Here is a 20,255-nt window from a genome sequence, read left to right on the forward strand (position 1 = left end):
CAAAAGAATTCTCAGTAAGTCAAAGAAGACTGAAATCATATAAAGCATCTTCTCTGACCATAATGGTATTTATAAGGAAAAAAAACAAAAACACACACACAGAGGTTAAATAACATGCTACTAACACTGAATCAGTTAAAACGAGATCAAGGAAGAAAGGTTACCTTGATACACATGAAAGTGAAAATGTAATAATCCCAAATCTCTGGGACAGTGAAAGCAATCCTAAGAGGAAAATTCATAGCAATACAGGCCTACCTCATGAAACCAGAAGCATCTCAAATAAATAATGTAACATTATTCCTAAAGAACTAAAAAAGGGCCCTGGCTGGTGTAGCTCAGTGGAGTGAGCACGGGCTGTGAAGCAAAGGGTTGCCAGTTTGATTCCCAGTCAGGGCACATGCCTGGGTTGCAGGCCAGGTCCCCAGTAGGGGACACATGAGAGGCAACCACACATTGATGTTTCTCTCCCACTCTTTCTCCTTCCCATCTCCTCTCTCTAAAAATAAATAAAAATATTTTAAAAAAAAGAACTAAAAAAGGAACAACAAACAAGGCCCAAGTGAAAAAAAAATCAGTGTAAATAAACGAAATACTGTAAAAAAAAATAAAAAGGTCAATAGAATCAAGATCTGGTTCTTTGAAAAGATGAATGAGACAAACCTTTAACAAGACTCATCAGACAAAAAGGAGAGGACCCCAACACATATATAATCAGTAATGAAAGAGGAGAGGTGAGAACTGAAACCACAGAGATACAAAGGATTATAAGAAAATGCAACAAACAATTATAGGCCAACAAACTGGACAATCTGGAAAAAATGGATAAGTTCCTAGAAACATCCAATCTTTCAAAACTGAATCAAGAAACAGAAAATCTGAACAGACCAATTATGACCAACAAAATTGAATCAGTAATTTAAAAAATTCCAACAATCAAAAGCCCTAGATCAGATGGCTTCACAGGTGGAATTCAAACATTCAAAGAGGAATTAAGGACTATCCTTCCCAAGGAATTAAAAAAAAATGCATGAGGAGGAAAGGCAAGCATTACCTTGATTCTAAAACCAAACAAAAGTATTAACAAAAAAGAAAATCAGAGGCAATACCTTACTGCATCCATGTTCATCAGTTCTTAACCCTGATGAACGCAGATACAATAAAATATAAGCAACAGACTTCTGGCCAAGATGGAGGCGTAGGTGGAAACACTGTACCTCCTCACACAACCAAGTTTATGAACAACAAAAATTTAGAAACCAGAATACAACCAAAACAAAGAGAAAATTGAACTGTGCTGACGTTCGACAAAAATGAACCATTCATCCAGACTGGTAAGAGGGGCAGAGTTGGCAGCTGGCTGAGAGGGGTCATAAAAGGAAAAAGCGGCTGGATCAACCCTGGTACGCAGGCGGCGGTTGGCAGATCCCAGGCGTGGGGTGGTAACAAGCGGACCCAGTGAGGGTGCAAGGCAGCTGACTGACTGCGGTCACATATTCACACACAGATAAACCAGGCAAAGGAGTGAGCAATGAGACAGACTGCACAAACCAGGGCCCCAGCACTGGGAAATAAAGCCTAAAAGCACCAATAAGAAAAACTTTTGGGGGTCGAAGTGCAAGGAGAGGCTCCCAGGTTCACTGAGAGTTTGTTGGAGAGACTCACAGGGTCCTGGAACATGCACAAGACCACACATCCAGGAACCAGCACAGGAAGGGCTCAACTGGCTTGCAGGAAGTGACAGAGGGAACTGAAATCTGAGGGAGAGCAGAAAAAATGCCATTGCCCCTCACTGACCCCGCCCCTACATATAGCGTCACAATCTAGCAACTGGGTTGACCCACCCTGGTGAACACGCACAGGCTCTGCTCCTTACTACATAACAGGTGCAAACATTCCAAAATATTATGGCTCAAGAAGAACAGCTAAAAGCCCCAGAGCCAATTCTTCTCAGCTACCAAGAGATAACCAACCTATCAGATGCACAGTTCAAAGCACTGGTGATCAGGATGCTCACAGAACTGGCTGATTTTAGTCACAAATTAGATGAAAAAATGAAGACTACATGAAGTGAAATGAAGCAAAAGGCACAGGGAACCAATAGTTATGGGATGGAAACTGGGACTCAAATCAAATCAAGTGGACCAGAAGGAAGAAAAAAATGACCAAACAGAAAAGAATGAAGAAACAAGAATTCAAAAAAAATGAGGAGAGGCTTAGGAAATTCCAGGACATCTTTAAACATTCCAACATCCAAATTACAGGGGTACCAGAAGGGGAAGAGCAAAAAGTGGAAAACTTATTTGAACAAAGAATAAATGAGAACTTCACGAATCTGGCAAAGGAAATAGACTTCCAGGAAATCCAGGAAGCTCAGAGAGTCCCAAAGAAGTAACACACCAAGGCACATCATAATTACATTAGCCAAGATTAAAATGAAGGAGAGAATCCTAGAAGCAGCAAGAGATAACGAGAACGTTATCTACAAAGGACTTCCCATCAGACTGCCAGCGGATTTCTCAAAAGAGACCTGACAGACAAGAAGGGGCTGGAAAGAAGTATTCCAAGTTATGAAAGGCAAGGACCTACATCCAAGATTGTTTTATCCAGCAAAGCTTTCATTTAGAATAGAAGGGCAGATAAAGTGCTTCTCAGATAAGGTCAAACTCAAGGAGTTGATCAACACCAAGCCCTTATTATATGAAATGTTAAAGGGACTTACCTAAGAAAAAGAAGATAAAAAAGATGGACAGTGAAAGGACAGCAAACTCAGTTATTAACAACCACACCTAAAACAAAAGCAAACTAAGCAGACAGCTAAATCAGGAGCAGAATCATAGAAATGAGATCACATGGTGGGTTTCCAACAGGGGAGTGGAAGGAAGGGAAGGGGGGAGAAGGTACAGAGAATAAGTATTATAGATGGTAGGTAGAGAATAGACAGGGGGAGGGCAAGAATAGTATGGGAACTATAGAATCTAGAGAACTTGTGACACCTGGACATGAATTAAAGGGGGGTGTGGAGGGGAGGGGGTGTGCAGGGTGGAGAAAAATGAAGGGGAGAATGAGATAACTGTAATGGCATAATCAATAAAACATTAAAAAATATCAGCAATACATTAAAAAGATCATATAGCATAATGAAGTAGCATTTAGTTTGGGAATGCAAAGATGGTTCAATATCTGCAAATCAATTACATAATAATAAACTACATAAACAAAATGAAGGCTAAAAATCATGATCATATCAATAGATGTAGTAAGAGCATTTTTAAAAATCCAGCACCCACTTCTGATAAAAGTACTGTGAAGTGGGTGGAAATAGAAGGAAATACCTCAACATAATAAACGCCATATATGACAAACCCACAGCTAACAATACACTCAACAGGGAAATGCTACAACTGTTTTTCTTAAAATCAGGAACAGGACAGGTATGTTCACTTTTGCGACTCTTCTTTAACATAGTATTGAATGTCCTAGCTATAGCAATCAGGCAAGAAAAAAAATACAAGGCATCTAAATTGGAAAGATATAAAACTGTCATTATTCCTAAATGAAAAATAATACATAAAGAGAATCCTAAAGATTCCACTATGAAACTACTAGAATTGATAAATAAATTCAGTAAAGTAGCAGGATACAAAATTAATATTCAGAAATCAGTTGCATTTTATCCACCAATAATAAACTATCAGAAAGAGAAATTAACACAATATCATTTACAATTGATCAAAAAAATAAAATAAAATGCCTAGGAGTAAATTTAACCGAGGAGGTAAAATATCTGTCCTTGAAAAGTTATAAGACATGGAAGAAAGAAACTGAAGAAACACATAAATGGAAACACCTATTGTGCTCATGGATAGAAGGAGGTAACATGAGTAAAATGTCCATATTACCCAAAGCAATCTATAGATTCAATGTAGTCACTAGGAAGATACCAATGCATTTTTCACAAAACTACAACAAATAATCTTAAAATTCATAGGGAACCACAAAAGACCCCTAGCAATCTTGAGAAAGAACAACAAAGACAGAGGGATCATGCTACCTGATACAAACTATACTACAAGACTATAGTAATCAAAATGGCATGGTACTGGCTTAAAACCAGACACAGATCAATGGAACAGAATAGAACTCAGAAATAAACTCATGCCTATATGGTCAATTAAATCACAAGAAACGAGTCTAGAGTAAACAATGGGGTAAAGACAGTCTTCTGAGCCCTGGCTGGAGTGGCTTTGTGGATTGAGCACCAGCCTTTGAACCAAAAGGTCACTGGTTGGATTCCTTGTCAGGGCATGTACCTGGGTTGCTGGCCAGGGCTCAGGCTGGGGGCATGCAAAAGGCAACTGATCACATTTTCTCTCCCACATCTCGATGCTTCTCTCCCTTTCTTTCTTCCTCCCTTGCCCCCTCTCTAAAAATAAATAAATAAAATATTAAAAAAACCCAACAGTCTCTTCAATAAATGGTTTTGATAAAACTGGACAGAGTGATGCCGCGTGGAAGCCGGAGTCGCACTTCCTGCGTGGCCCCTCCGGCCAGCCGGCACCTCAGATGAGAGCTGCGCCCAGGCCAGCTCCAGCAGCTCAGCCACCAGCACCAGCTCCACCATCTGCTGTGGGCTCTCCTGCTGCTGCCCCCAGGCAGCCAGGTCTCATGGCCCAGATGGCAACCACGGCAGCTGGTGTGGCTGTGGGCTCTGCTGTCGGCCACACCATAGGTCATGCCATAACTGGGGGCTTCAGTGGAGGAAGCAGTGCTGAGACCTCAAGGCCTGACATCACTTACCAGGAGCCTCAGGGAACTCAGCCAGAATACCAGCAGCAGCAGCAGTTTGGCCCATGCCACTATGAGATGAAACAGTTTTTGGAGTGTGCACAGAACCAGAGTGACCTTAAGCTTTGTGAGGGTTTTAGCGAGGTGCTGAAACAGTGCAGATCTGCAAATGGATTAGCCTAATCGAGAAGTTCATATTGAAGAAATGGAAAATCATCTCTCATGATCCAAGTTAATTTAGTATAAAGATATAATTTATAGTGAAAGTATAAGAGTACCAGTTAAATCTCTCCTATCATTAATAGTTTCCTTGCCTCAGAATTGCAGTGGAAGAGTGTTCATACTATATGGAAGCTCCCTGAGATGGTATTGAGTTTGGGGCTGGGCAGATGTTTGTGTGGCCTTCTTAAATCAGCTTTTGTGATGTTACTGTTTGTGAATCAATTAGAATAAAGTGAATTTCTTCCCCCCCAAAAAACCAACAACAACAAAAAAACTGGACAGATACATGCAAAAAAATGAAATTAGACCACCTTCTTACACCATAAACAAGAGTGAACTCAAATGGTTTAAACACTTTAATGTACAACCCCAAAAGCATAAAACTCCTAAAAGAAAACATAAGCAGTAAACTCTCTGACATTTGTCTCCCCAATATTTTTTTTCTGATATATCTGTTTGAACTATGGAAAGCAAAGAAAAAAAAAATAAACAAATAGGACTACATTGTAGGAAACCAGGAGGCCTGAGAGGGGTCGAGGATAGGGTCCTGCACCGCAGATGTGGTGACTGGACCTGGTTTCCGGCCTCGGGGCTATCTTGGGTTGTGACTGTTCTCTGCTCCCTTGAGAAACTAGCCGCCTTTCCTTTCCCATCAACTCATATCTTTGGCCTGTGCATCATGTACCCGGAAGGTATGTTAGCCTGAGAACATCCTGACTCTAAGGGAAGAGATAAACTTTGTAGGTCAAGGATGTGAGTTACGTGCCAGAAGGCTTCTCCTTTGTTCTCTATGTACTCAAGATTATATTTAAGCCTGAAGACTGCACAATAAACTTGCCTTATGCCAGCAGAGCATTTGGTCCTCTCCTTTATTCAGTCCCTCGCTCAGCCTCACGACCACCCTTGCTGCAGCTGGCTGCAGCAGAGTGGCGCCCGAACAAGGGACCTGAAGAGTCCGAAATCATGAGGATTTGAGACCCCGAGAGGACCGCTGCTACGGGCCCAGTAAGTTAAAAGTGAAAGTAGCAGGGAGCGGTGTTGGAGAGCATAATAATGGGGAATTCCCACTCTTCCGAAAGGGAGTTGTTTGAACAAGTATAGTGCACCCTATTAAGGGGACGAGGTGTTACGACCTCTAAAGGGGAAATCCATCGTTTTGTGGATTTTGTCCAACAAGTATGTCCTTGGTTCCGTGAAGAGGGAACGATCAATATTGACACTTGGAGGAAGATTGGGGAGCGGATTCGAGAGCATTACCGAGCTCAAGGTCCTGAAAAGACTCCCGTTGATGCCTTCTCCTTGTGGTCCCTAGTGAAGGATTGTTTGAAAGGGGACTCTGAGCTAGATAAATGGGAAAAAGGGACTAGAGGCAGTCCCACTCTGCGGGCTACACGCTCTGCAGAGGATTTGTTTAACAACCCCCCCCCCCGCCATCTGCACATCCGCCCCCATTAGAGCCTCCGCGGCATGAGCAACCAGATGTTAAGCTTGAGGGTCTTGAATCTAGAGATCCAGACCCTGCGGAGGTCAATTGGGACGATCTAGAGGAACGAGCGGCGGCTCATGATCCCCCTCATGGAGCGTTTGTTGCCACTAAGGCTAAAGAAAATAAGGATAAGCCAGAGCCGGCTGTGCTCTTTAAGGACCTTCTGCAGTTGTTGCACTCCCTTCAGGAGCAGACTCAGGGTTCTGGGAAGAATGTCGCAAATAGAGAACGGCCCTCTGTTTCTGAGGATCCTATGTTTCCCACCTCTCCGTTAATAGCTCGAGTGGGGTTCCGCCCGCATCCTCCTGGGGAGGACGCTGTAGCGTCACCTTTGCATACCGCGCTGCCACGCGCGCTCCGTGATGGGGGAATCAATAGATGGTTTCTCCCCTGAGAGACAGATTTTCCCTGTCCTTCAGAGGCAGAATGATCAGGGCCAACAGTGGCGAGATTATGAGCCTATTCCTTACAAGATCGTGAAGGAGTTAAAACCAACTTAAGCCCCTGACTTTTTCCCCTCAAAAAGTGCAGATTGATACTTCGCACCTGCGAACTTTGCATGATTTTCAGACCCTATTAGGAGAAATCAACTGGATACGCCCATCTTTGAAACTTACCACCAGCGACCTTAAGCCTCTTTTTACCTTACTTAACAGACATTCCAATCCTGCCTCTCTGCTCGAGCGCTCGCCCCGAGCGCACGGCAGGCCCTATGGCTGGTGGAAGATGCTCTTCAGTCCGCCCAATTGTCTTACTGTGATATTTCACAACCTTGGTCCTTGTTAATAATACCTTCTTCTATCGCCCCGACAGGAGCTCTCTACCAGCATGGGGTACTCTAGTGGATCCACGGCCTGGCAACGCTGAAGAAGGCGCTTGCCTCTTATGCCTCGTTAGTAGCCGAACGAGTTCAGCAGGGCCGCAAAGTGTCTATCCAAATCTTAGGACGAGACCCTCCTGTTGTAGTCATACCCTATACTTCCGAGCAGTTTTCCTGGCTAATGAACATGAATGATTCTTTTCCATTGGCCTTTGAAGGCTTTTCAGGACAGGTCTCTCATCATTTCCCGAAGGACAAGATTTTGCATTTTGCCTCTCAAGCCCATTTTATCTTTCCCAGAAATCGCTCCCTCACCCCTTTGACTTCTGCCGTCAATTTGTTCACAGATGGTTCATCTAATGGACACGCTGTTCTAATCACCCCGGAAAAATCCCAGGTTTGGCAGGTCGCCTCCAGTTCTGCTCAAGAAGTCGAACTCTTTGCTCTTCATCAGGCCTTCCTCCTTATCCCTGAACCTTTTAATCTTTACTCTGACAGTCAATATATTGTCCATGCGTTAGCTGTTTTGGAAACAGTCCTTTAATTACGACTTCTAATCGTACGGTTCTCCAGTTATTCCACTCCATCCAGCAATTGCTTCGACAGCGAAAAGCCCCCTGCTTTGTTGGTCACCTTCGGGAACATTCATCTCTTCCAGGACCTTTGGCGACATCGAATGCGCTCGCAGACTCCCATACTCACGTCTTTCTTTCGCAGCAGCAACATGCTCAACGATCCCATGCCCTTCACCACCAATCTGCCCGATCTCTTCGGTATCAATTTCAGCTTACCCGAGAGGCGGCACGACAGATTGTTAAGTCGTGCTCAACCTGTTCTCAGCTGCTTCCAGTACCCCATTTTGGTGTTAACCCCCGAGGTCTCAAGCCTAATGATCTCTGGCAGATGGATGTTACGCATTGCCCCTCCTTTGGCACACTTCGATATCTACATGTCACTATTGATACTTGTTCTCATTTCCTTTTCGCCTCCCCTCTATCAGGCGAAAGTGTTCGCAATGTAATCTCTCATTTGCTATCTTGCTTTTCAGTACTTGGTGTCCCCAAAATTTTGAAGACCGACAACGCCCCTGCCTATACCAGTAAAGCCTTTGCCTCTTTCTGTACTTCCTTTCAAATTCTCCATAAGACGGGTATCCCTCATAACCCTCAAGGACAAGGAGTCATGGAGCGAGGGCACCTTTCCCTCAAGCAACAATTTGCTAAACTAAAAGGGGGGAGATGGTATAGCCCCCACTCTCCAAAACTGCTTGTACTGCTTGTATCTCATTCCTTATTTGTTTTGAATTATTTGTTTTGAATTTTTTAACCATAGATTCAGAATGGGGGCCGCGCATGCGGCACTACCCTCAAGTATATTGGAGAGACCCCATGGATGGGTCTCGGCATGGGCCTGACCCGGTATTAGTTTAAGGCCGAGGGCATGTTTGTGTTTTTCCCACAGATGCTGAGTACCCACAGTGGTTGCCCGAGAGGTGTGTCCGCCATGCCCAAGAGCAAAATAGAGAAGCTCCGAAGGAGACTCACGGCCATGTCACTGAGGAACCGGAACACCCATCCCTGGAGAACCCAGAGGAGACTCCAGCAGTTGGCGCTGATCTTGAGCCTCCTGTGGATACTGAAAACTCAAGTAAAGGCTGAAGAATATTGGGCCTTTCTTCCCAATCCTCCCGTCCTGCATCCAGTTACTTGGGAGGGCAATGATTTTGTGCCTGTTTATGTGAACAATACCCAGGTCTTAGGCCCGCCATCTACCGGGCATATCTTGCCCATGTCAGCTAAGTATAATTATACCGGCTTGTTTACTACTCAACCCATTTGCTTTTCTTCGACCCGGGAAATTGTACCCTTATCTCCAGGTATACTGATTGGGATAGTAATTTCACTAATGGATCTCATTGGGGTGTAGACATGCTTTACCTTCATAGAAATGTGAGCACCACTACTGTGGGCCAGGGGTCCCCTCCTCCTGACATCCCGGTATGCAAGCAGAGAACGCCCTCTCAGAGCCAGTGGGGCCCGGCGTGGAGAATTTGCCATTTTAACCATACCGTTTGTGATCAAGGAATTTGTGACTGGAGTGATTACCGAGAAGGGACTTACAGGCCCATGAATCTGCTGTATGGAATACAGACAAAGAATAATCGGACCTATCAGACTATGCTTTGGAAGGCTGTCGCCTCCCTCCAATATGTCACCATAGCTAAGAGACAAGTGGTTTGGATGCATATAGGGACGCAAGATGCTATCTCCGTAGACGGAACTTAGAAAAACGTCTCTGTCATAGCTTGTGTACCCGACCCCTTCGAGTTTGTTGCAGGGGATTTGCAGCTTGTCCAGAATGCTACGTATAATCTAACCTGTCACGATTGCGTTTTAACCAATTGTCTTAATTCCTCCTTGAATGTAAGCTCCTTTGCTTTTGTTAAGCAGCCCGCTTTTTCTTTTGTTCCTGGGTGAGCTGCTCGAGCAAACGTGAGTTACGAGGATCCTCTTTTGCATTTGGTTTAGAAGTCTAGACTGTTTGACCCTGACGTGGTAAGGCGAGACGTTGCCGGAAGTCCACCCAGGGGCTCCCAAAGGAGGGGACGCCCTCGGGAGTAGTGACTAGGTCACTTTTGGTTTGGATGCGTGAGAACCTCGGTTTGCCTGTGTGAGAGGAAATTAGGTTCGCTTGTGTGAGAGGAGAAACTGTGTCTGTGCCGGTGTCAGTCTTTGTTACGGCTATGTCAGTGTCTGTGTTTCTATGTCTAGTTTGTGATTTTTGTTTCTGAGCGTGTTTGTAAGCCAAATCAACGGCTTGTACATCGATCTAAAGCGGCAAAAATTGGATATGACCAAAAATGCAGTTCCACTACATTATATAAAATAAAAAAGGGGGAGATGTAGGAGCCCAGGAGGCCTGAGAGGGGTCGAGGATAGGGTCCTGCACCGCAGATGTGGTGACTGGACCTGGTTTCCGGCCTCGGGGCTATCTTGGGTTGTGACTGTTCTCTGCTCCCTTGAGAAACTAGCCGCCTTTCCTTTCCCATCAACTCATATCTTTGGCCTGTGCATCATGTACCCGGAAGGTATGTTAGCCTGAGAACATCCTGACTCTAAGGGAAGAGATAAACTTTGTAGGTCAGGAGGTGAGCTACGTGCCAGAAGGCTTCTCCTTTGTTCTCTATGTACTCAAGATTGTATTTAAGCCTGAAGACTGCACAATAAACTTGCCTTATGCCAGCAGAGCATTTGGTCCTCTCCTTTATTCAGTCCCTCGCTCAGCCTCACGACCACCCTTGCTGCAGCTGGCTGCGGCACTACATCAAACTAAAAATTTTTTGCACAACAAAGGAAACCAACTATAAAGTGAAAATACAACCTACTGCATGGAAGAAGATACATTTGTTAAAGGATTAATTCCCAAAATTTATAAAGAACTCAAGACATAAAATGGAGTAAAGATAGCCTCTTCAACAAATGGTGTTGGGAGAACTGGACAGCTACGTGCAAAAAAAAGAAACTTGAGCACCAACTTACACCATACACAAAAATAAATTCAAGGTGGATAAAAGACTTAAATATGAGCCGTGACACCATTAAAGTCCTAGAGGAGAACATCGGCAAGAAAATCTCCGATATTCCACGCAGCAACATTTTTACTGATATGTCCCCTAGAGCAAGGAATATAAAAGAAAGAATAAACAAATGGGATCTCATCAAAATAAAAAGCTTCTGCATGGCTAAAGAAAACAGTATTAAATTAAAAAGACAACCAGTGCTCGCTTCGGCAGCACATATACTAAAATTGGAACGATACAGAGAAGATTAGCATGGCCCCTGCGCAAGGATGACACACAAATTCATGAAGCGTTCCATATTTTTTAAAACAGGTTAGTTTTTAGAATGTAAAAGAACATTGAAAAAAAAGACAACCAACTGTATGAGAAAACATATTTGCCAATGATACCTCAGACAAAGGTTTAATCTCCAAAATATACAAAGAACTTACACGACTCCACTCTAAGAAGACATCTAACCCAATTAAAAAAGGGAAAAGGACTTGAACAGACACTTCTCCAAGGAGGACATACAGAATATCCAGAGACACATGAAGAGATGCTCAATATCGTGAGCTATCAGAGATGCAAATTAAAACCACAATGAGATACCACTTTACACCAGTCAGGATGGCTATCATAAACAAAGCAACAAACAACAAATGTTGGAGAGGTTGTGGGGAAAAGGGGTCCTTAGTTCACTGTTGGTGGGATTGCAGACTGGTACAACCATTATGGAAAACAGCATGGAATTTTCTCAGAAAAATAAAAATCGACCTGCCTTTTGACCCAGCAATTTCACTGCTAGGATTATATCCTAAGAATCATAAAACATCAATATCAAAGAACCTATGCACCACAATGTTCATAGCAGCACAATTTACAATAGCCAAGAGTTGGAAGCAACCTAGGTGCCTGTCAGTAAATGAATGGATCAAAAAATTGTGGTACATAATACGCAGTGGAATTCTATGCAGCAGAGAGAAAGAAGGAGCTACTACCCTTTGCAACAACATGGATGGAACTGGAGAGCATTATGCTGAGTGAAATAGGCCAGGTGTTGAAATAGGCCAGACAAATGCCATATGATCTCACCTTTAACAGGAACCTAAACAACAAAACAAACAAGCAAGCAGAATAAAAACAAAGACACTGAAATAGAGAACAAGGGGGTGGTGACCAGAGGGGTGAGGGAAGGGAATTTAAGGGGGAAAAAGGGGAGGGATTTGGAGGAATAAGTATGAAGGACACAGGGATGAGGACTAAGGGGGGAGGAAATGGGAGGGAGGTGGGGAGCATGGGGCGGGGGGGGCAGGATAGGAGAAATAGACAAAAAACTGTACTTTAAAAATAACAATTAAAAAAGTTAAAAAAAAAGAACTCAAGATAACTCAACACCAAAAAAAAAATAAATAAATAAATAAAACAATCCAGTTTAAAAATAAGCAGAGGACCTGAATAGACATTTCTTCAAAGAGGACATACAAATGACCAATAGATATATGAGAAAGTGATCAATACCACTAATTATGAGAAAAATGTAAACTAAAATGACAAGGAGAGCTCTGGCTGGTGTGGCTCAGTGGTTGAGCGCCAGCCTGTGAATCAAAGGTTCGCTGGTTTTATTCGCAGTCTAGGGCACATGCCTGGGTTGTGAGTCAGGTCCCCAGTAGGGGGCACATGAGAGGCAACCATACATTGATGTTTCTCTCCCTTTACCTCCCTAAAAAATAAATAAAATCTTAAAAAAATAAAATAAAATGACAAAGATATATCACCTTACACCTGTCAGAATGGCTATTATCAGAAAATCAACAAACAAGTTGGTGACGATGTAGAGAAAAGGGAATCCTCATACACTGAATGTAAATTGCTGCAGTCACTGTGAAAAACAATATGGAAGTTACTCAAAAGTTTAAAAATAGAACTACCTTATGACCCAGCAATTCTACTTCTGGGCATATATCTGAACAAACCCAAAACACGAATTCGAAGAGATATATTCATTCCTATGATCACTGTAGCATTACTTGCTATAGCCAAGATACGAAAGCAATCCAAGTGTCCATCAGTAGACAAATGGATAAAGAAGAAATGGTACATATTACAGTGAAATATTACTTGGCCATAGAAAATAATGAAATATTGCCATTTGGGACAACATGGATAGAAGTATAGGTTATTATGGTAAGTAAAGTAAGTCAGAGAGAGGGAAATGAGTACCATATGATTTCACTTATACGTGTAATCTAAAGAACAAAGTAAACACTACAGAAAAAACTCATACATGCACAGAACACACTGATGGTTGACAGACTGGAAGGGGGATGGAGGGTACTGGGTGAAAAAGGTGAAGGGATTAAGAAGTACAAATTGACTCCTGGCTGGGTGGCTCAGGTGGTTAGAGTGCCATCCCATATACCAAAAGGTTGTGGGTTCAATGCCTGGTCTGGGCATGTACAGGAGGTAGCAGATATGTTTCTCCCTCACATTTATCTTTCTCTCTATCTCTCTCTCCCTTCCTCTCTAAAATCAATAATAATTTTTATTGTCACTTTGGATGAAAATAAAAAAAGAAGTAAAAATTGATAGTGACAAATAATCACAGGGATGAAACATACAGCATAGGGGATATAGTCAATAACATTGTAATAATTATGTAGAGTATCAAGTGGGCACTTAAATTATTGAAGGGGATGAGTTCACAATTTATATAACTGTCTAAGCATTATGCTATACACCTGGAATAAATAATATTGAATGTCAAACATAATTGATAAACTTAATTTTAAAAGTTCTGGAAATAAAAACCAGGCCAAGATGGAGACGTAGGTGGAGGAACCACCTTGCCTCTGTGCACAACCAAATCTAAGAACAACTATTTTTAACAGCAGTCACAACCAAGCCACACGGAAAATCGACAATACGGAGTCCAAAGGACAACTAGATACTCAGCTGGACCAGTACGAGGAGCGAAGCCAGCAGCGGAACAGGTTAGCAAGAAAAAATTTCCGGGTGGTGCGCGGTGAGCACGCAAGCAGCCGAAAGCGCTGATCGAGAGCGAGCTAGCTACGGGAGCGCACAGGGAGCGCACAGGGAAGAGGCGTGGCGGGTCGGTCGGTCGCGCATTTACGTGCGGAGAAACCAGTGAGAAGGGAAGCCTGCACGGGGCAGCAGCCTCGCACAATTCCGATCGGATAAACAAGCCCGAGGCGTGTGGTGTGACTGGACAGGCTGGGCTAGCGGAGAGGACCGCCATTGCTCCCTCTCTGACCACACCCCCACACACAGCATCACAAACCAGCGACCTGGGTCTCCCCGTCCTGGTAAACAACTAAGGCTTCGCTCCGCTTACTTAACAGCACGAATAGACCAAAAATGGCTCTAGGACAACTTAGAGCCCCAGAACCGATAGATCTAAGCAATGAAGAAATAGCCAGTCTTTCAGATGCACAGTTCAAAACACTGGTTATCAGGATCCTTACAGAACTGGTTGATTTTAGTCACAAATTAGAGAAACATATGGAAGCTAAACTAATTGAAATGAATGGTAATACAAAGGAAACCAATAGTAATGGAAAGAAAATTGGGACTCAAATCAAGGGAGTGGACCAGAAGGAAGAAAAAATGATCAAACAGAAAAGAATGAAGAAATAAGAATTCAGAAAAATGAGGAGAAGCTTAGGAACCTCCAGGACATCTTTAAACGTTCCAACATACGAATTATAGGGATACCAGAAGGGGGAAAGGCACAGCCACCAGTGGAAAACTTATTTGAACAAATAATAAAGGAGAATTTCCCCAAGCTGGCAAAGGAAATAGACTTCCAGGAAATCCAGGAAGCTCAGAGAGTCCCAAAGAAGTTGGACCCAAGAAGGAACACACCAAGGCACATCATCATTACATTAGCCAAGATTAAAATGAAGGAGAGAATCCTAGAAGCAGCAAGAGCTAAGGGGACAGTCACCTACAAAGGAGTTCCCATCAGACTGTCAGCTGATTTCTCAAAAGAGACCTTACAGGCAAGAAGGGGCTGGAAAGAGGTATTCCAAGTCATGAAAACCAAAGATCTACAACCAAGATTGCTCTATCCAGCAAAGTTTTCATTTAGAATGGAAGGACAGATAAAGTGCTTCTCAGATAAGACCAAATTCAAGGAGTTCATCATCACCAAGCCCTTATTATATGAAATGTTAAAGGGACTTACCTAAGAAAAAGAAGATAAAAAAGATGAACAGTGAAAGGACAGCAAACTCACAGTTATTAAGCACCACACCTAAAACAAAAGCAAACTAAGAGGACAGCTAGATCAGAAGCAGAACCATAGAAATGAAGATCTCATGGAGGGTTAGCAACAGGGGAGTGGGAGGAGGAGAAGGTACAGAAAATAAGTAGCATAGATAGTAGATAGAAAATAGATAGGGGGGAGGGTAAGAATAGCAGGGGAAATACAGAATCTAAAGAATTTGAGACACGTGTTCATGAACTAAAGGGGGAAATGGGTATGCAGGGTGGAGGGGAATGGAGGGGGGAATAGAGCAAATGTAATGGCATAATCAATAAAAAAAGTTAAAAAAAAGTCTGGAAATAGTGGTGCTGCTTATACATCAATGTGAATGTACTTAATGGCACTGAATTATACACTTAAGATAGTTAAAATGGTAAATTTTTATGTTATATATATATATATATTTCACTACAATTTAAAAAAGTTAAACAGAAAAGTGTAAGAAACACAAAGATTTGTGAGTACTGGGATAACATTTAAAGAACTGGAAAAGGACCAAAGCTGTTAAATAGGAACACAAGTAACTGGTATGAAGAAGCACCCAAGAAAAGATGACAGTGGTGATGAAGGGATCTGTGCTATAAGAAATGAGATTCAACAGTGAGAGGCATGTTAACTAAGTATAGTTGTATTAGTAGGTGGGCTGAGACCATAAGCAGATTAGAAAAAATATTTTTTAAAACCCCAAAAGAATAGGATGGGCAAGAGTTGATGAGGTAAATATTGGGCATATACCTGAAGTACCTATGGAAGTTGCAGGTGGTGGTGATAAATTAGAAGAAATTTAAAACAGAAATAAATCTATAATACCATTATAGCATACAGGGGGAGTGTTATTGACAGGCTACAGAATTTTAGAATTATTAGCAGCCAGAAGAAAAATTGAAGGACTAGACAGGAGAAATACAGGAATCTGAGTTCTGTATATAATCTGTCAAGCACAGTGTATTCTGAAAGCCTCAAGGACTTCTTCTGGTGATCCACGTAGGAGCAGAGCAAACAGCTAATAGTACCCCAACATATATGAAAATAAGAGACAAAAAATTGTAGCAGGCAGACACTGCAAAACAGGATGGTAAGGAGACAGCTGCAGGACAGTAAGGTCCCAGAGACCAGGGCAAAGACCAGGGTGGCTATAGCCTCAGGCCCAGTGCCCTGCACCCGGGGCTGGTGCTGGGACTACCACAGACTCCTTGAGGGTGGCAGGCCTGACACAGAGTCCTTGGGAGAGAGCTGGGTCAACTGCTTCCTCTTTCCCCAGCCAAGCAGGGTTTGAGCAGCATCAGGAGAGTCCTGGTTGCTTGAAGTTGAAGGGAGGGGAATAAGGACAGAGGCAAACACACAAGGGCGGTGATCACCCTCGGTATCTGTGGTCACTGGCTTGGGAGAATTGAGAGTCCTGCAGTGACGCGTATTGACCCTGATAGTCATTGGTCTGGCTGGAGAATTGGGCTGTACTGAGTGGCAGGCTTGAGTAGGAGGAATTTCTCAAAAAGTAAAACTTTTGGGGGGAATTTTCCTGCAAAAGCCGTTTAGCCTACTCCCCACGCAGCAAGGCAGTGATCCCGAGGTTGCCTGGAAGGCCCTGTGTTCCCCCATAGCACTGGGAAGGGTTCTCACCCAAACTGACAGGACAGAGGCAGCCTGATGGAGCACACACTCCTGCACTCCAGTCCACAGTGATAACCCCCAGATAAAGAGCATTCTGAAGAAGACCTGGATCCCCCACATCAGGTGCTGGGGTAAAGGGCTAGACTAGCTCTTGGGAGGATGATCCCAAGACTGGCAGAGTACACATGAGGAAGAAAGAAAGGTCAAACCAATTGCCCCTCAGCCTGCTGCAGCAAGAAAGACCAGAAAAACCGGTTTGGCCAGTTTGAAACCAACAACAAATGGAAGCAGTGAACACCAGGATTCCCACTGGAAGAGGAAACCCAACCACAAAGGAACCACTACCAGATAACAACAGAAGAAGGTGAAGGAAGGAGTGGAAATCACACAAATCTCAATCCAGGACTTATCTGGAAATAAAACTAAATAGTGGAGAAACTACCCAGTACAAACAACTGAACAAGAGCAAAAGATAATCCTCAAAAGCTTGTACACGTGGAAAAACTAGCTTCAACACAACCTGCCCTCACCAGCACAACAAATTACAAGAGGTGGTGGACAGAGTGACCAACAGGTAAGCAGCTGGTGGGAAGGACCCACAAAAGAAAGACCCCAAAACAATCAAAACTCAAAGACAAACACAGAGCAAACTTAAAAAACAGCCCAAGACCAGTGAGCTTGGGAGATCAAGGAGACCGCACCACTAAATCTCACAGGTATTCTACCACAGAAGTTCATACCATAAACCCAGGGAGCCAGAACAAATCAGTTTAAGAAGCTGAAACTAACAAGAAGAGTCTCACAAACAATGAGAAGACAAAGAAACAATCCCCAAATGAAAACAAAGGAGGAAGCCTCAAAAAGAATGCTAGATGAAACAGAGGCAAGTTAGCTATCAGATATTGACTTCAAGGCACTGGTTATCAGGAATTTCAATAAGCTCACAATGAGCTACCAGAAATTACAGGGGAACAATAATGAACTCCTTAAAAACTATATCAACATGAAAAAGGATATACAAACTATCAGCAAAAGCCAAGAAGAAATGAAAAATACCACTTCTGAACTGAAAAACACAGTTGAATGAATCAAAAGCAGAATTGATAAAGCAGAAGATCAGATCAGTGAGTTGGAGGACAAAGTAGAAAAAATCTCCCAGAAAGAGCAAGAAAAAGAGAAGAGGCTCAGAAAGAATGAAGAGGAATTAAGAGAAATGCAAGACAATATGAAACATAATGATATTCAGATAACAGGGATACCAGAAGGAGAAGAAGAAGAGCAAGGAATAGAAAACCTATTGGAAAAAGTAATAAGGACAAACTTCCATAATTTGATGAAAGAAAAAGACACACAAATCCAGGAAACACAGAGTCCCAATCAAGAGAAACCCAACCCCTCTTTTGGGTTTCCTCTTTGAAAACCCAAAGAGGCCCCTCAAGACACATCATAATTAAAATGGCAAAATTCCAAAATAAAGAGAGAATTTTAAAGGTAACAAAGGAGAAAGAGAAAGTAACATACAAGGGAGCCTCAATAAAGTTAGCTGCTGACTTCTCAATGGAAACTCTCCAAGGAAGAGAATGGCAAGAAATATTTCAAGTAATGAGAACCAGAGGCCTGCAACCAAGGCTACTTTACCCAGAAAGGCTCTCAATCAAGAGAGAAGGCCAAATAAAGAGCTTCCAAGACAAAAAAAGTCTAAAAGAATATGCCTCCACAAAACCAGCTCTGCAAGAGATGCTAAAAGGTCTGCTTTAAGGAAAGGAAGGAAAAAAGACAGAGGAACGCAGGTACAAAAATGGCAATGAATAAGAAACTATCAATAGTAACCTTAAACATAAATGAATTAAATGTTCCAATCATAAGACATAGAATAGCTGAATGGATAAGAAAGCATGACCCACACATTTGTTGCCTACAAGAAACCCACCTTGGGAAAAAAGACCCACACAGACTAAAAGTGAAGGGCCGGAAACAAATTTTCCAGGCAAACGAACAAGAAAAAAAGCCTAGGTACCAATACTCATGTCAGACAAAATAGACTTCAAAAAGAAGGCATGGAGAGCCCTGGCTGGTGTAGCTCAGTGGATTGAGCGCGGGCCTGCGAACCAGACAACCGCAGTTCGATTCCCAGTCAGGGCACATGCCTGGGTTGCAGGCTGGTTCCCTGCAGGCCAGTTCCCAGCAGGGGATGCACAAAAGGCAACCATACATTGGTGTTTCTCTCCCTCTCTCTGTCCCTTCCCCTCTAAAGATAAATAAATAAAATCTTAAAAAAAAAAAAAAAAAGAAGGCATGGAGAAAGACCCAGAAGGTCACTTCATTATACTCAAGGGAAGAATACACCAAGAAGACATTAACATTGTAAATATATATTTACTCAACATAGGAGCACCCAAAAATATAAAGAAAATCTTAGAGGACTTCAAGAATAATATTGACAGCAACAAAATTATAGTAGGAGATTTTAACACCCAACTGCCAAAAAAGGACAGATCTTCCAAACAAAATATCAACTAAGATATTGTGGCACTGAACAATGCCCTAGATGAAATGAACTTAACTGATATATATAGAGCCCTTCATCCCAAAGAAGCTAAATACACATTCTTTTCAAATGCACATGGAACATTTTCAAAGATAGATCACATGACAGGACACAAAACAAGCCTCAACAAATTCAAAAAATTTAAAATCATCCCGGGCATTTACTCCAACCACAAGGGACTAAAACTAGAAATCAACCCCAAGGTAAAAGACCCAAATTACTCAAAATCATGGAGATTGAATAGCATGCTATTAAACAATGAATGGGTCGAGAATGAAATTAGAGAAGAAAACAAAAAGTTTCTGGAAACGAAGATGAACTCACAACAACCCAAAATTTATGGGACACAGTGAAGGCAGACCTGAGAGAGAAGTTCATAGCAATACAGGCCTACCTAAAAAAGATACAAACATTTCAAACAAAGAACCTAACCCTACGCCTACAAGAACTCGAGGAACAACAACAAAGACATCCCAGAGCAAGTAGGAGGAAAAAAGTAACCAAGATCAGAGCAGAATTAAATGACAGAGAGACTAAATGCACAATCGTAAGGATCAATGAATCCAGGAGCTGGTTTTTTGAAAGGATAAACAAAATTGACAAGCCATTAAGTAGGCTCATCAAGAAAAGAAGAGAGAGGACACAAATAAACACAATCAAAAATGAAAAAGGAGAGATTACAACTGACGTCACAGAAATAGAAGGAATTGTAAGAAATTACTATGAAGAACTGTATGCCAAGAAATTTGAAAACATAGGTGAAATGGACACATTTCTAGAAAAATATAATCTTCCAAAACTCAATGAAGAAGAAACAGAAAGTCTGAACAGACACCAATAACAGCAGATGAAATTGAAGCAGTAATCAAAAATCTCCCGAAGCACAAAAGCCCTGGACCAGATGTGTGTATGTGTGTTTTGTTTTTTTTTAAG

General features: G+C 42.4%; 1 protein-coding gene, 1 non-coding gene and 1 pseudogene across 6 annotated transcripts in view; 2 read left to right on the forward strand and 1 right to left on the reverse strand.

The window, feature by feature from the left end:
- ZNF567 (zinc finger protein 567) overlaps positions 1-20,255 on the reverse strand; it is a 60,909-nt gene that overhangs the window by 24,320 nt on the left and 16,334 nt on the right. The gene's annotated exons all lie outside the window — the stretch shown is intronic.
- On the forward strand, positions 4,505-5,257 carry LOC119049831 (coiled-coil-helix-coiled-coil-helix domain-containing protein 2-like; annotated as a pseudogene).
- Positions 11,094-11,200, forward strand: LOC128627674 (U6 spliceosomal RNA). Its single transcript, XR_008391918.1, has one exon. It is a non-coding gene; the product is annotated as a U6 spliceosomal RNA (small nuclear RNA).

Source organism: Artibeus jamaicensis, unplaced genomic scaffold, assembly GCF_021234435.1.
Source record: "Artibeus jamaicensis isolate MK-2021 breed Jamaican fruit bat unplaced genomic scaffold, CSHL_Jam_final contig_464, whole genome shotgun sequence".
In the NCBI taxonomy this organism is placed as follows: Eukaryota; Metazoa; Chordata; class Mammalia; order Chiroptera; family Phyllostomidae; genus Artibeus; species Artibeus jamaicensis.